The sequence below is a fragment of the Leucopleurus acutus genome (assembly GCF_964270905.1).
Source record: "Leucopleurus acutus genome assembly, chromosome: 2".
Classification (NCBI taxonomy): domain Eukaryota; kingdom Metazoa; phylum Chordata; class Mammalia; order Artiodactyla; family Delphinidae; genus Leucopleurus; species Leucopleurus acutus.
Genome location: NC_139143.1, coordinates 168,790,268 through 168,805,124, shown reverse-complemented (window position 1 = coordinate 168,805,124; position 14,857 = coordinate 168,790,268). Strand labels below are relative to the sequence as shown.

At 42.3% G+C, this 14,857-nt stretch overlaps 1 pseudogene across 1 annotated transcript in view; it reads right to left on the bottom strand.

The window, feature by feature from the left end:
* LOC309974959 (methylosome protein WDR77-like) overlaps positions 1-14,857 on the bottom strand; it is a 462,921-nt pseudogene that overhangs the window by 38,673 nt on the left and 409,391 nt on the right. The window lies entirely within an intron of this gene.

Genomic DNA, 14,857 nt, shown 5'->3' with positions numbered 1-14,857 from the left:
TTGCCCGTGGTTTTCCCTGTGGCTTGCTTGTCTGGACTTGCAATGCTCTGCTCTTCCCCAGTAAACCCACTTTTGCTGGTAAAATAGCTGACTGTTTTATTTTTAAAGTCAACAGTGTGACAGCACAAAGTAGGGACTCAGTAAATATTAAGGAAACACACAAACAGGTCAACAAATTAATAAATCAGGTAATTTCAGAGAATGAAAATAGAACAGAGTAAAGGAATGGATGGATAGTTGGAAAGCTATCTTTCCAACTATGTATACATTTCCTGAGCCAGGGTTAGGAAGGAGCTAGGGGAAGTCTCTTTGAGGGGGTGACATTTGAGCTGAGACCTGAAGGAGAAGAAGCCAGGCATAGGAGGGTCTGGGGAAGAGAATTCCAAGCAGGTGTAGAGGCCCTGAGGTTGGAAGGAGCTTGGAGTGTTTGAGGAACAGCCGTCAGGACAGTGTGGCTGGAGCAGAGTGATTTGGGGCGGTGGTGGAGCGGGGAGGGAAAACATAGGCTGAGTCACATCAGTTAGGGCCTTGGAGGCCATGCTAAGGAGTCGGATTTTATTCTGAGTACAGTGAGAGGCTGTCAGAGGCCCTGAAGCAGGGGCGTGATGTGACTGGTTTATGTTTTATTATTGGTTTTAGATTTTGGTATTTTAAAGGAACTAATTTTTTAAAAATTTTAAATTTATTTATCTTTGGCTGCGTTGGGTCTTCGTTGCTGTGCGTGGGCTTTCTCTCTAGTTGCAGCGAGCGGGAGCTACTCTTTGTCGTGGTGTGTGGGCTTCTCATTGTGGTGGCTTCTCTTGTTGCAGAGCACGGGCTCTAAGAGGCGCGTGGGCTTCAGTAGTTGTGGCACGCGGGCTCAGTAGTTGTGGCTCGCGTGCTCTAGAGCTCAGGCTCAGTAGTTGTGGCGCATGGGCTCAGTTGCTCCGTGGCATGTGGGATCTTCCCGGACCAGGGCTCAAACCCGTGTCCCCTGCATTGGCAGGTGGATTCTTAACCACTGTGCCATCAGGGAAGTCTCTGGTTTATGTTTTAAAAGACAGTATGATGTCAGGGGGTGGAAGAAGGTCAGAGTGGGATCAGGGTGACCATTTGGGAGGTGACCATAGTAGACAGGGAAGGAGGTGAATGACTAGTGGGACAGCCCAGGAGATGGTGCAGTGTGAGCTGAGCTGGGAAATTTTTTGGAGGTAAACCCAGCAGAAATTGCTGATGGGTTAGACATGGGGGTGTGAATAAAAGAGAAGAATCAAGGATGAGCCCTGGCTTTCGGCCTGAGCAACTGGGTGAATGTTATCTATTGCGACGTGGACAACTGGAGTTGGATTAGGACAGGAGAGATCATCAGATTTCTGTTTGGGATGTTAGAACGTCCAAGGGGAGCTACTGAGAGGCTGCATAGTTCAGGGGTTGAGAGCAAGGGCTCTGGAGCCAGACTGGCTGGGCTGGATTTCTGGCCTTTTAGTAACTGTATGGCCAAGTTACTTTAATCTACTTTAAACCAATGCCTTAATTTTATCATCTGTAAAGTGAGAATACTTATGGTACTCATTTCATAGGATTAATGAGGATGAAATGAGTGAAGTTATGTACAGTGCTTGGGACAAGTATGTACTATATGTATTGTTGCTGTGATTATGATGAGGCCAAGCCAGCAGTTAGATATAAGGGTCTCGAGCTTAGGAGAGACGCCAGGGCTGGAGCCATTCACTTATAAAAGATACATGTACAATTACTAGACTGGATGATTCTTCCTGGGGGAGAATACAGAAAAGTACATGGACATGCATGTTGTTGTATTCACCACTGTATCCCCAGTACCTCACACAGTCTGCATATAATAGGTGCTCAATGAACGTGTGTTGAGTGGGTACGTTTCCCTTGGCAGAAGGCTCCTCTAGTGGCCAGACTGACCATGTCTGACCATGTCTGTCTTCCAGATGGAGTCCCCACCACCCTTGGGCCCTTTCACTGCTATATTCCCAGAGCTCAGCACGGGGCCTGGCACAATAAGCCTTCCATAAGTACTAGTAGTAGTCGGAAGAGTAAAAGGATACCTACAGGTGTGCCTAGCTCAGGGGCGAACACAGAGTAGGCCTGACCTTGGAACCTGTGCATGAACGTGACTGTTGGCACTTGGCCGTGCCACCCCATTCTGTGTTCTCACTGGGTTCCTGGGCTCTAAGCTCAGGAACTAGATGTTCCAGACTCTTTTACTGGCAATATTATGGGTACAGTTCAGAGTGTCCTGAAGAAACGTGCTCACATGATATTTAGAAGGTGGAAGAGGGTAGAATCCATCTTTCCTTCTTTGGCAACCATGATAGATGTGTGGCCTTCTGCAGATGTAAGTTTTTACAGCAGCTGGATGACTCCATCCTCCGTCCCACTGCCAGTCTTCGGCCTCGGGACTGCAGGACAGCACTGACTGCAATGTGGGCCAGGACTTACTATAGTTTCTCGACTCCAGGTGGCAGCAACAACATTCTAACTCTTCATATCTAGCTACGCTGTGACTCTTGACCCCAGAAGCTGGTGGCATCTCCTGACTTTACTCCTGATACCTTCTTTGCAAACATCTAATTCCCTATGTTAAATTCCTTCCTGCTTGAAATGCCTAGAGTGGCTTTTGTTTTCTTGATGGAACTCTGGTCGATACAGCAACCTTCAGGGAGGGACAGGGTTGTGTTGCAGAAAGAGCTGGGACTCTGGAGCCAAGCAAGACTGGATTTTCATCCAGGCTTGTCCATTTTTTTAGCTGTGTAAGCTTGGGCAAGTCACTTTGTCATTCTTTGCCTCAGTTTCTCCTTCTCTAAAATGAATATATAATTAAGTAGTTAATCATCATCATTTATTAAGTATATAACATGAAATAAGCACTTTTCTAAATGCTTTGAATATATTAACTCATTGCATGTTCCTTAATAATCCCATGGTCAGATTTTAGATATTTAAAGCAAAATTTTAAAATTGAGGTAAATTAACAGGAAATTAACAATTTTAAGGTGTACCCTCCAGTGTCATTTCATACTTTCACAACGTTGCTCAAGCAACACCTTTATCTAGTTCCAGAATATTTTCATTTCCCCAAAAGGAAACCCCGTACCCATTAAGCAGTCACTCCTCATTCCCTCCTCCCCTCAGCCCTTGGCCACCACTAATCTGCTTTGTCTCTATGAATTTACCTCTTCTGGACATTGCGTATAAATGGAATATGCGACCTTTTGTGTCTGGCTTCTTTCTTAGCATAATTGTTGACGTTCACCCATGTTGTAGCAGGTATCAGTACTTCATTCCTTTTTACGGCTGAATGATATTCCAGTGTATGGATACACCACATTTTGTTTACGAATATTTGGGTCGTTTCCGCTTTTTAACTATTATGAGTAATGTTGCTATGAGCACTCATGTACAAGTGTTTGTTTGAATAGCTGTTTTCATATCTCTTGGGTATATACACACATAGAAGCAGGTGCTAAAATTGTGTTTGTGAATGTGTGGATGTCCCACCCTGATATGAGGCTACACCGTGCCACTGGCTGCCCAGAGAGAGAGGGCAGAACACCATGGCGTCCTGTGCCAACTCTCCTCCGGGCAGTAAGCCAGAATGTGCACTGGGTTGGTCTCTTCTCTGAGTTGAATCCCAAGATCTTAACTAGTGCCTGGAGACAGGCCAGCCTGAGCCATGACCTCATCTTATTGCACTGTTTAGGCTTTTCTGAGAACTCTTAAGATCACCCAGCACAGTCTGAGTGAGATGCCTCCACCCAGCTAAGAGTCTTTAGAACATTCTGTAACCAAGGCAGGACAACTGATCCACTCCCTAGTAGGTGCATAACGACTACAGGTGAATAAGGTGACTTTGGACACATTTCTTGAAATGGACACATTTCTTGAAATGGAGACTCAGTTTCCTCTCCTGTAAAATGGCAATAATAATGCCTTCTTCCTTCATTCACTCACTCACTCTTTTCATTCATTCATTCACCAACTATGTATTGTGCACCTATCCTGTGCCTGGCCTTGTTCCAGGCACTGGGGACACAATGGTCAGCAGCAGACATCGTGCCTACCATCCTGGGGCTGATAGTCCAATGGAGGAGATGGGTATAAACCCAATACCCACACAAACACATGTGAAGTTCTAAATGTGTCAAGGGCTATGATGGAAAGGTAGCCAGAGCTATGACCTTCCATAGCAAGAAGATTCAACCTGCCTGAAAAGGGATGGATGGCTTCACTGAGAAAGTGCTACTTGAGCTGATGTCTGAAGTAGGAGTGTAGTGGTATCATGCGATCTATATTTTTTTGGCCGCACCACGTGGCATGCGGGATCTTAGTTCCTCGACCAGGGATCGAACCTGGGCCCCCTGCAGTAGAAGCACAGAGTCCTAACCACTGGACCGTCAGGGAAGTCCTAGTATCACATGTTCTTAATTTACATTTCCCTGATGACCAGTGATGTTGGGCACTGTTTTATATGCTTACTGGACAGTTGAATACCCTTTTGTGTGTGTGCGTGTGTGTGTGTGTGTGAAGTGCTTGTTTAACTTATTTCCCCCAGCTTTATTGAGGTATGATTGGCAAAAGAAATTGTAATGTGTTTAAAGTATACATCTGATAAAGTATTGATTGATATACATATGGTACATTTGGTAATATATATCAGTACATTTGGTGAAGTGGTGATTTGATATACATATACACGATAAAACTATTCCCACAATTAAGTTTTTGAACACATTCATCACCTCATAGAGTTCCTTTTGGCAGGGGACGGGGGGATGAGAATGCTTAAGAGCTACTCTCTTAGCAAATTTCAAGTATATAAGACAGTATTATTAACCATAGTCACCATGCCACACATGCCATACATTAGTGTACATTAGATCCTCAGAACTTATTCAACTTATAACTGAAAGTTTGTTCTTTTTGACCAGTCATTCCTGATTTCTCCTCTCCCCCAACCCCTAACAATCACCATTGTAGACTGTTTTTATGAGTTTGACTGTTTTTTTTTTTAGATTTTATATGTCAGTAATATCGTACCACACAATATTTGTCTTTTTCTGTCTGGCTTATGATACTTAACACAGTGACATCCAATTTTATTCATGTTGTTACAGATAGCAAGATTTCCTTCTTTTTAAAGGCTGAATAATATTCCACTGTATATCTGTTGAACTCTATTGCCCATTTTTAAATTGGGTCATCTTGTAGATGCTTCTTGAGAAGTGCGTCCTTTTATTGACATACGTTTTGCAAATATATTTTGCAAATATCTTCACCAATCTCTGTCTTATCTTTTCACTCCCTTACTGTTGTCTTCTGATGAACAGTAGTTCTTAATTTTAATGGAATCCAATTTATTATTTTTTTCTTTTACGATGCTTATTTTGCCTCCCCCAAAGTCAGAAATATATTCTTTAATTTTTTCTTTTGGAAACTTTGTTGTGCTACTTTTCATAGTTAGGTCTATTCTCAAACTCATATGACCACTGCTGTTATTTGTCTTATCAACCCTTACTCTTCCTTCAGAATCTAGTTCCATCACTGGCTTTTCTTTGGAACACTGGGACCACCCTAGACTTCTTTAAAATGCAGTTATATCACTGAACACACTGTGTTTCAATCAGGATTCAGTTACATGCTGGCTAGTCTAAGCAGGAAGGAATTTTTCAAGGTGCTAAGTGGCTCACAGAATGATGGGGTGAGCTGAAGAAACAGGCTCCAGTTCGAATTTTCAAGAACAGCTCTCAGAACTCGACAATCAAGAGCACGGCTCTAATTAGAAAGATTAGGCTCCAGAATCACATCACTGCCACAGCTAAGAAGCTGCTAGTAAGGTACGAAGCCATGCCTGCTATAATCCTTGGTAGCAGAATGAATGAGTGTCCAGTCTTATTCTTAATGTCTACCAAGCAAGGGAAACCACATCGTGACTAACTGTGCTTCTGAAAAACCAAATGTCTCCCCAATTGTGCTGCTAGACGAAATGGCAAAAACAACGGGAAGATGGCCTCCATCTCGCTTCCATTTTCCTAAATCTGGCGTGAGTGAATCTGATTGCCCTTTACATAAATCCCCTGAGTCCTGGCTGCCAGGGGCCCTGGGAGAGCACACTGGAAGGAGGGTGCTGTCCCAGTGTATCCATCACACACAGTATTGTGATACGTGTGCTCTTTTCTGTCTTTCTTACTGGAAGGGATGTGTTCCAGGAGGGCAGGGTTCTATTAACCTTCGTGTATGCCCAGTGACTAGGTATAGTGTAGGGGCTGGTTAAATGTTTGTTGTATGAATTAATTAAATGTGTTTCTGCTTATTGCCTGTATGTCACTTAGGATACTTTTAGTTATAGCCAACTGAACAGCCAATTCAAATTTGTTAAAAAAAAATAAAGAGAGTCTATTCGTTCATGCAACTAAGAAAGGCAGAAGTAGATCTCACAGCAGGTGAGGCTTGATCAAGCTGCCCAACAATGTCACCAAGGGCCTAATTTCTTGTCATCTCACTGGTCTGACTTCTTTCTCCGATGTTGGTTTCATTTTCTGTCCTCGTGGGTTTTATTTTCTAGTGAAGATGAACAGATGGTTTTATTTTATTTTTATTTTTTTAAGATGTATTTATTTATTTTTGGCAGCATCGGGTCTTAGTTGTGGTGCATGGGCTTCTCTCTAGTTGTGACGTGTGGGTTTTCTCTCTCTAGTTGTGGAGTGCAGGCTCCAGGGCACGTGGGCTCTGTAGTTTGCAGCATGCGGGCTCTCTAGTTGAGGAACTCGAGCTCAGTAGTTTTGGCGTGCGGGCTTAGTTGCCCCACAGCATGTGGAATCTTAGTTCCCTGACCAGGGATCGAACCGCGCCCCCTGCATTGCAAGGCGGATTCTTTACCGCTGGACCACCAGGGAAGTCCCAGATGATTTTAAAATATGGACTATATAGTGTATTAAAAGCTGAGATATGCTCTGAAGAATAAATAAAAGAGGAATAAAATAATAAATAATGAATTAAACTTAAAAAAAAACAGGATTGGAGGGTGGGTCAGCCAGTGGTTCTTAACCTCTTCTGTGCCATGGGCCTCTGACAGTCTGGTGAAGCTTAAGGACTCCTCAGAATGTTTTAAATGCACAAAATAAAATATATAAGACTACAAAGGTAACCAATTATATTAAAATAATGAATAAACAAACTTATGATGGGGTAATATATGTATTTTTATAGATACTTAATATAATAAGATATTTTAAATACCAACAAGTCAAAGCTTTAATTTTATTTTAAAATGACACATCAACGTGAGACACTTACCCAGTTTTAATAAGAACATTAAACAGTGAGGTGAACTTTGACTTACCGCCTTCCACTTGTTGATCAACAAACTATGTAGGGAAAGGAGCCTGGAAAGCAATTAACATACCTGGGTCACTGGTATGAGACCACGAGACATAGCTGTTTGGTGACTGAACATCTACTAGGCACAGAGTTACCTGATATTGGCTGGCAATGCAGGAGCAGCAGATGAGAACATTTTGATCACATGTATTCAGCAGCAAGTTTAATAATTACGCTAATTTAGAAGTAATAATGAACGTAAAGGATATTTTGAGAGGTTTGCAACCACTGCAATGTAATATGAATATCTGTGATTTCCACTGGTGACAGACACAGATACTGATCATGTGACTGTGGTTTGCTACCTATATTTATAATGAAAGAAAATGATAAATTTCAGTGAGAGGCTGGTGAAAATTAAGATATAAGCACTTTCCTATATGGACATCCTGAATTCTATCTGTGGCCCCCAGGTCAAGCAGGTAAGTCATTCATTGCCACCCCACCCAGAGGTGAGATTAGTATTATCCAACTTCTAATGGTTGGAAAATTCTGATATGATAGGGAAGGTGGGGAATGGGTGCTGGGGAGGTCACAAAAGAGTGTCCACTGTATCTCTGTGGCTCTTTCATGAATGTGTTATATTCAGTCCTGGTTTCCACATCCTGGGAATCCCTCCTCAGTCTTAGACAAACCAGTAAGGTTAATTTCTCTACTCATCCAGCTTTCTCTGTAATCTGTGTGCTTCCATGAGTTCATGAATTTGGCTTCATTTACCTGAACTTCGACTTAACCCAGGAGCCGTTTTGCATGGGAGAGTGGGTTAGTATCCAGAAAACTGTCTTCACGCTCTGGTTCAATCCATTTGGGTTTTATTCTCTGGGTTTTATTCTCAGGGATTTGTAAGATCATTTCATCTGACCACACGCAACTCTCAGATAGGTCATGAAGGAGTGAGAAGGTCCTCTCTTCCTTATAGAATATAAAATCAGGACAGCCCTGAGCTGTCAGAGAGCAGATTCAGATGCTTCCTTGCACACTTCAATGTTAGCAGAGGACCTGTCCATGCTGGGACCAAATCTCTGAGGCAAAGACCTCAGTTTCTAGATCTGAGAAATGGAATGATTGGAGGAGATCAGATATTCTTAGCCTGCAAAAGATTTTGATAAGAGAAGAAAGGAATAATAACTTTCACTTGATTCTCAAAATGGTCTATGATCAAGAAAAGTTTAGATCCCTTGGGTTAGATGGTTTCTAAAAGGCCTCCTGGACATTCCATCAACACCATTGCTATCACTAAGGTGACCAGCTGTCCTGATTTGCCTGGGTCTGAGAGATTTCCTGGGATTCAGGACTTTTGGTGCTGAAAGCAGAACAGTCCTGGGCAAACTAGGGGATTGTTGGTTAACCTAAGCATCACCGTCACCACCACCACCATCATCAATAGTATCCCCATTAGTACCCCACCGCCACCATCATCATTACCATCCTCATCACAGTCACCCCCACTATTACCATCTCTACCATTACCACCGCCATCATCCTCATCACCACTGTCACTATCATCACCATCACAGTCATTCTCATCTGTAATTTACTGGACTCTTACTATGTGCAAAATGCTTTACATGCATGGTCTCATAAGTTCATTACAAAGCAGTAAGGTAAGAACTAAGTCTTAAGAATTCAGGCTTAGGAATGTGATAGTAATGAGCTCAAATCCCAGTTCTGTCACTTACCAGCTGCAAAACTTTGCAAGTCATTTACCCTCTTTGAGCATCATTTATTTTTCCATTCCTATTACTTTTCCTTCTCTCCTTGTTGTATATCTCTGTCTCTAGCACCGGATTTCAGGATGCTTGAGGGAAAGCAGTTTGTTTTATTCATTTTCTCTGTCATTCTACCTCACCCAAGAGACTGATACAGAATAAACATCTATAAATAACAATAATTGTTATAATGGTAGCTAATACATATATTTTTTTGAGCACTTACTTTGTGCTGGGCTCTTTTCTAAGCACTTTACATGTATTAACTCATTTCTGATTTAGTTTATTACATTATATATAAACAAAAAAAGATCAAAGAAAAATGGTGGGAAATGGAAATGCAAAATAATATGGTATGTTTTATAGTATAGAAATTAAATCTCCATAAAGCCACATGAGAAACAAAAATATAAGATAGTAGAAATAAATACATGTTTGTCATTAATCACAATAAATGCAAATGAATTTAATTAACCAGAGTTCTCTGATAAGATTTTTTTATAAAGACATGTCTATATACTATTTGCAAGGGTCACACCTAAAACACAGTGACACAAAAGAACAAAGTACAGGCATATCTCAGAGATATTGCAGGTTTGGTTCTAACTACTGCAATAAAGTGAATATGCAGTAAAAAAGACCTACACAAATTTTTGGTTTCCCAGTGCATTTGAAAGTTATGTCTATATTATACTGTAGTCTACCGTGTGCAATAGCATTATGTCTAAAAAACAGTGTTCATACCTTAATTTAAAATACTTTATTGTTAAAAAATGCTAACCATCAGTGACCAAATGCTGTTGGAAAATGGTGCCAATAGACTTGCTTGACTCGGGGTTGCCACAGACCTTCAATTTGTAAAAAAAACTGCAGTATCTGTGCAGCACAATAAAGCAAAGCAAAAGAAAATGAGGTATGCCTGTAAACTGGTGGAAAAGACATAATAGGCAGACACTAACCTAAAGAAAGCAGGTGTGTCAATATCGATACAAACGAGATAGATTTTAAGGCAAAAGTCTTTGTTAGGTATATAAGAGAATCATTTAATGATAAACAACTCACCAGGAAGTTATAATGAACCTAAAGCTCTATGGACCCAATAATGTAGCCTCAAATTATACTAAAGCAAAAATTAGCAGACTAGGAGAAATCTACAAATCTACAATTAAAATGGGATTTTTAGAGATGCTTTTCCAATAAATGATGTATGAGACAGTAAAAAAGTAAAAATAGAGAAATTGGAATAATAAATTCAACAACTAGTGGGGATAGAGGTTGGGAAATAGATTCCTTAAAAATTAGTCTTTAAGGCTAATGACATTTGTGTTGGTAAGACGTGGAGAAACAGAAACTCACATATTTCCAGCAAGAGTGTATATTGGAGCCATTATTTTGGTGGGAAATGTGGCAATATTGGGCAAGCTTGAAGATGAGAACAATGATTGAGCAATTCCATCAATAGATGTTTGCCCTAGAGAAACCTCACCCACATGCACAGGGAGACATGTACAAGGATGTTCATTGCAGCTCTGTCCATAATAGTAAAAAGTGCAAAAGATCTAATAAGCACTCTGTTAAGGATGGGTAAATAACCTGAGGTTTGTTCAGATAGTGGACTACCCTATAGTATTTGAAATAACTTAAGTAGAGCTACATAAACCAATAAGGATAACATAAAAACACACTGAAGACTGAAAAAAATCAAGTTGCAAAATGATATGGTATGACACAATTTATGTTCGTTTTTGTGAAATGCACAAAATAATACCCTATATTGTTGGTGGGTATATGCACATGCAGTAGAAGTACAAAAACATGCATGGTATTTTTTTTTAATTTATTATTTATTTATTTATTTACTTTTGGCTGCGTTGGGTCTTCGTTGCTGTGTGTGGGCTTTCTCTAGTTGTGGCGAGCAGGGGCTACTCTTCGTTGCGGTGCATGGACTTCTCATTGCAGTGGCTTCTCATTGCAGAGCACGGGCTCTAGGCGTGTGGGCTTCAGTAGTTGTGACACACAGGCTCAGTAGTTGTGGCACATGGGCTTAGTTGCTCCGAGGCATGTGGGATCTTCCCGGACTAGGGCTCGAACCCGTGTCCCCTGCATTGGCAGGCGGATTCTTAACCACTGTGCCATCAGTTTGAAGATTTCCCTGTGAGGGATAAGGAAGAGGAATGGGGTTCTGGCCACGAGACCACTAACCGTAGCTCTAACTCTAACCAGGACTGGGTCTCAAGCCTGGTGGGGTTCTGGGGAATCCCTCCTCATCCTTGTTGTGTATTAGTTAGACTCCAAGATGACCCTTGCTCTGCTGTCCGTCACGTGGGAATTTGGGCTTGTGATCTTGAGCAATTCCCAGTATCTCTCTGGGCCTCGATTTTCTCATCTGTGAAATGAGCTAAAGGTATTTTCCCTAGAGGTGGACTCAATCTTGACCTTCACATTGTCAGAGGCTTGTCATGGGGAAGAGAATTTAGACTGATTTGTACTGTGTGGTTTCAAAGAGCAGAGCTAGAAGCAAGAAGTGGGAGGTCGAAATAAACTGCTATCAGTCAGAGTTGCTGTTCAAGAACTGAAAGGGAGCGAGCGAGCTCTCTGTCTTCAGGAATGTGCAAATAAAGTCAGCTAGATGAACATGTGGAAAGGAAGTTGGAGAGGGAATTCCTGGTCTGGGAGGAGTGGCTGATGTCCCAGGGACTGCCCCCACCCCTCCAAGGTCCTCGCTGGCTGAAAGCTTCCGTGATTCTAAGTTTCTATGATTAAAAGCACCTGCCTACCTGCCAGGTAACTTTTATTTACCCCTATTTTGCCGATGGGGAAACTGAAGCTGAGAGAACACAAGTAACTGTTATAGGAAAGCCCCTACATGTGGCTTAAGATGCCCTGTCACTGTCACTGTCAAGTGACAATTTCCCTTCTGCAGGGGAAGCACATGGAATTAAAATCCTGTGAGTGGCTATTGCTGTTATGCATCTTTTGCAAGGGCTGCTGCACCTCTTCTGTGAAGTCAGTTGAAGATCTATGATGGAGAGAATTATGTGGTCTCAAGGCCCTTTGTTGGAGATGTCTTTCTGCTGGATAAGTATGCGGTGGTGAAACATTCGCCCTCAGCTCCCTCTGGTTTAGTCATCATGCTGGCTAAGTGCTCTGTTTGTGTCCACGCTGCCTTCCAAGGGCTTGCACATCAGTGTCCCAGTTCAGGGACATGGGGGATCTGCGATGTCACCACAGGCCTGAACTTCTACTCTGAGTGAAGCAGTGAAAGGGAGGAGGCCCTCTTCCCCCTCCCCCACCCAGTCACCTGGTTGCTGCAGCAGGGGTTTGGCTGTGGGTGGTGGGTAAGAACCTTTGTTGGCTTCTATGGCCATGTGGACTACACCAGCTCTGGGGATTGGATGCTATTAGGTGACTGAAGACCCCCACCTTCAGACAAGAATAAGAAAATGTGGGTAATAGTTTGCATTGTAATTAACCGGGACTAAAGCATTCCTTGTAGCTCATGACTTTTGGTTCACTGGAACCAAAAGCAAAGTATAGTCTGTACTGGATAAACCATCGCTCCCCATTCTCCAGTCCCTTCCATGCTGTCCCCATCTAGCCCTTGGTAGCCACTATTTTACTTGCTGTCTCTATGAACTTGACTAATCTGGGTACTTCCTATAAGTTGAATCGTACAATATTTGTCCTTTTGTGTCTGGCTTATTTCACTGAGCAGAATGTCTTCGAGGTTCATCCATGTGTCAGTGCTTTATTCCTTTTTACAGGTGAATAATATTCCACTGCACGGATATACCACATTTTGTTTATCCATTCATTTGTTGATGGACATATGCATTGATGGACTTTTAGCTATTGTGAATAATGCTGCTATGAGCATAGGCATACAAATGTCTGTTTGAGTCCTGCTTTCAATTTCTTTTTGGATATATACTTAGGAATTGCCAAATCATATGACAATTCTGTGTTTAAATTTTTTTAGGAACTGCCATAATTTTTTCACACAGTGGCTGCCCCATTTTACATCCCTGACAGCAATAGGCAAGGGTTCCAGTTTCTCCACATCCTCACCAACACTTTTTTATTTTTTTGGTAATAGCCATCCTAATGCATGTGAAGTGGTATCTCTTTGAATGGACCGGGTATTTAAACTATGAACAGGTACTTACCTTCCCTGAAAGTACAGTAAACTTGGCTGTGGCCAGAGGACGATTGCCATGGGCACCTGGATGGGGAGTAAGGAGACAGGCATAGTGAAACCCGTATCCTGGTTTTGGCCACCTGTTCAGTGGGTGGTTGGTCATGGAGGGATGGAAAACCAACGCTGCACCTTGAAATCCCCTGATTGGTCAAACTATTTGTTATTGAACACAAGTTCGTGTGCCTGATGCACAGCAAGGCTGAACAATACGGGAACAATGAAGTTTGGAGCAGAGAAAGGTTTATTGCAGGGCCATGCAAGGAGAACGGGTGGCTCATGCCCCCCCAAAACCTAAACTCCTTAAAGGGTTTCAGCAAAGCATTTTTAAAGGCCAGGTGAGGGAGGGGCATCCCAGGGTATGTGATCAGCTCATGCTCTGATTGGCTGATGGTGACCAATCCTTAGGCGCCAGAAGGTCTGGGAACTACGTGCTTGTGATCATCAAGTAGTTAATTTCTTCCATTTGGTGGTGGTTTTAGCATCTGAAAAACTCAGGAAATATGCATGAAATACTCTCTGGGTACTTCAGAGGGGAGCAACAACAGAGGATATGGGGGAGGGGTCCATCCCAGTAAGGCCCCATAGGGTCCTGCTCAGTTATGTATTTACAGAGAGTCCTCCACAAGCCAGTGCAAAAAGATGTTAGGTCTAAAATGAAGTGGGGGGGTTTGTTTTGTTTTTGTTTTTCTTTATTTGTTTTTTAGGTCTTGATTTGTCAAGAGAATTTTGAAAAATGCTGAAGATCTGGTCCATACCGTCCCTCATGTTACTATTCCCTATGTATCTAGTGCATAGAGACTATTTGTGACACTAGGTGTCCTTGTTCTCCACCTTCTCTGGGGTTCCCCACAGCTCTCCCTCTCCTGTTCTGACCAGTTCAGCTCCTCCCCTCACTTGCAGCTACAGAGGAAAAGCCCTGCCATTACCCATGTTCAAGCATGCTTACCACTCCCACAAGTGACTTATCAATGCATCTTTTCCAACTACTCCAATGTGAGTTCCATGAAGGAGGAGATGTTGGTTTGTTCACTGCTGTATCCTCAATGCCTACACTGTCCCAGGCCCATGGTAAGTGCTTGATAAATATTTATTGAATGAATTGATTAATATATGAATGAATGAACAATGCATTGTACATTTCTGAATAGTAATTCTGTAAATACCATGTTCTTAACCTTGTCACATTTCCGGTGGTATTTTAGTCCCCCTTAAAAATCAGCAGCTTCCTGACTGGTCAATCCCTGTGCAGCTCTGAGCACCTCCCACTGTCCTCTGTCAGCACAGTGAAGTCTTCGAAAGGAGGTGTGTATTGAGCTGGACAGTCTAGCTTAGGCTGCAGTAACAAACAACCTTCAAACCTCAGTACTTAAACAATAAGGTTGTTATTTCCTCCAACTATATATCCAGGAAGGGTTGGCTGGGGGCTCTGCTCTACACTGGCCTCACTCTGGGACCCAGGCTGATGGAGTAGCCACCATCTACTGATTGCTCATATAGAAGAAAAGACGACGATTCACACTGGCTCTTAAAGCTCCCTACTGGAAGTAAGGTATTGCTTTAG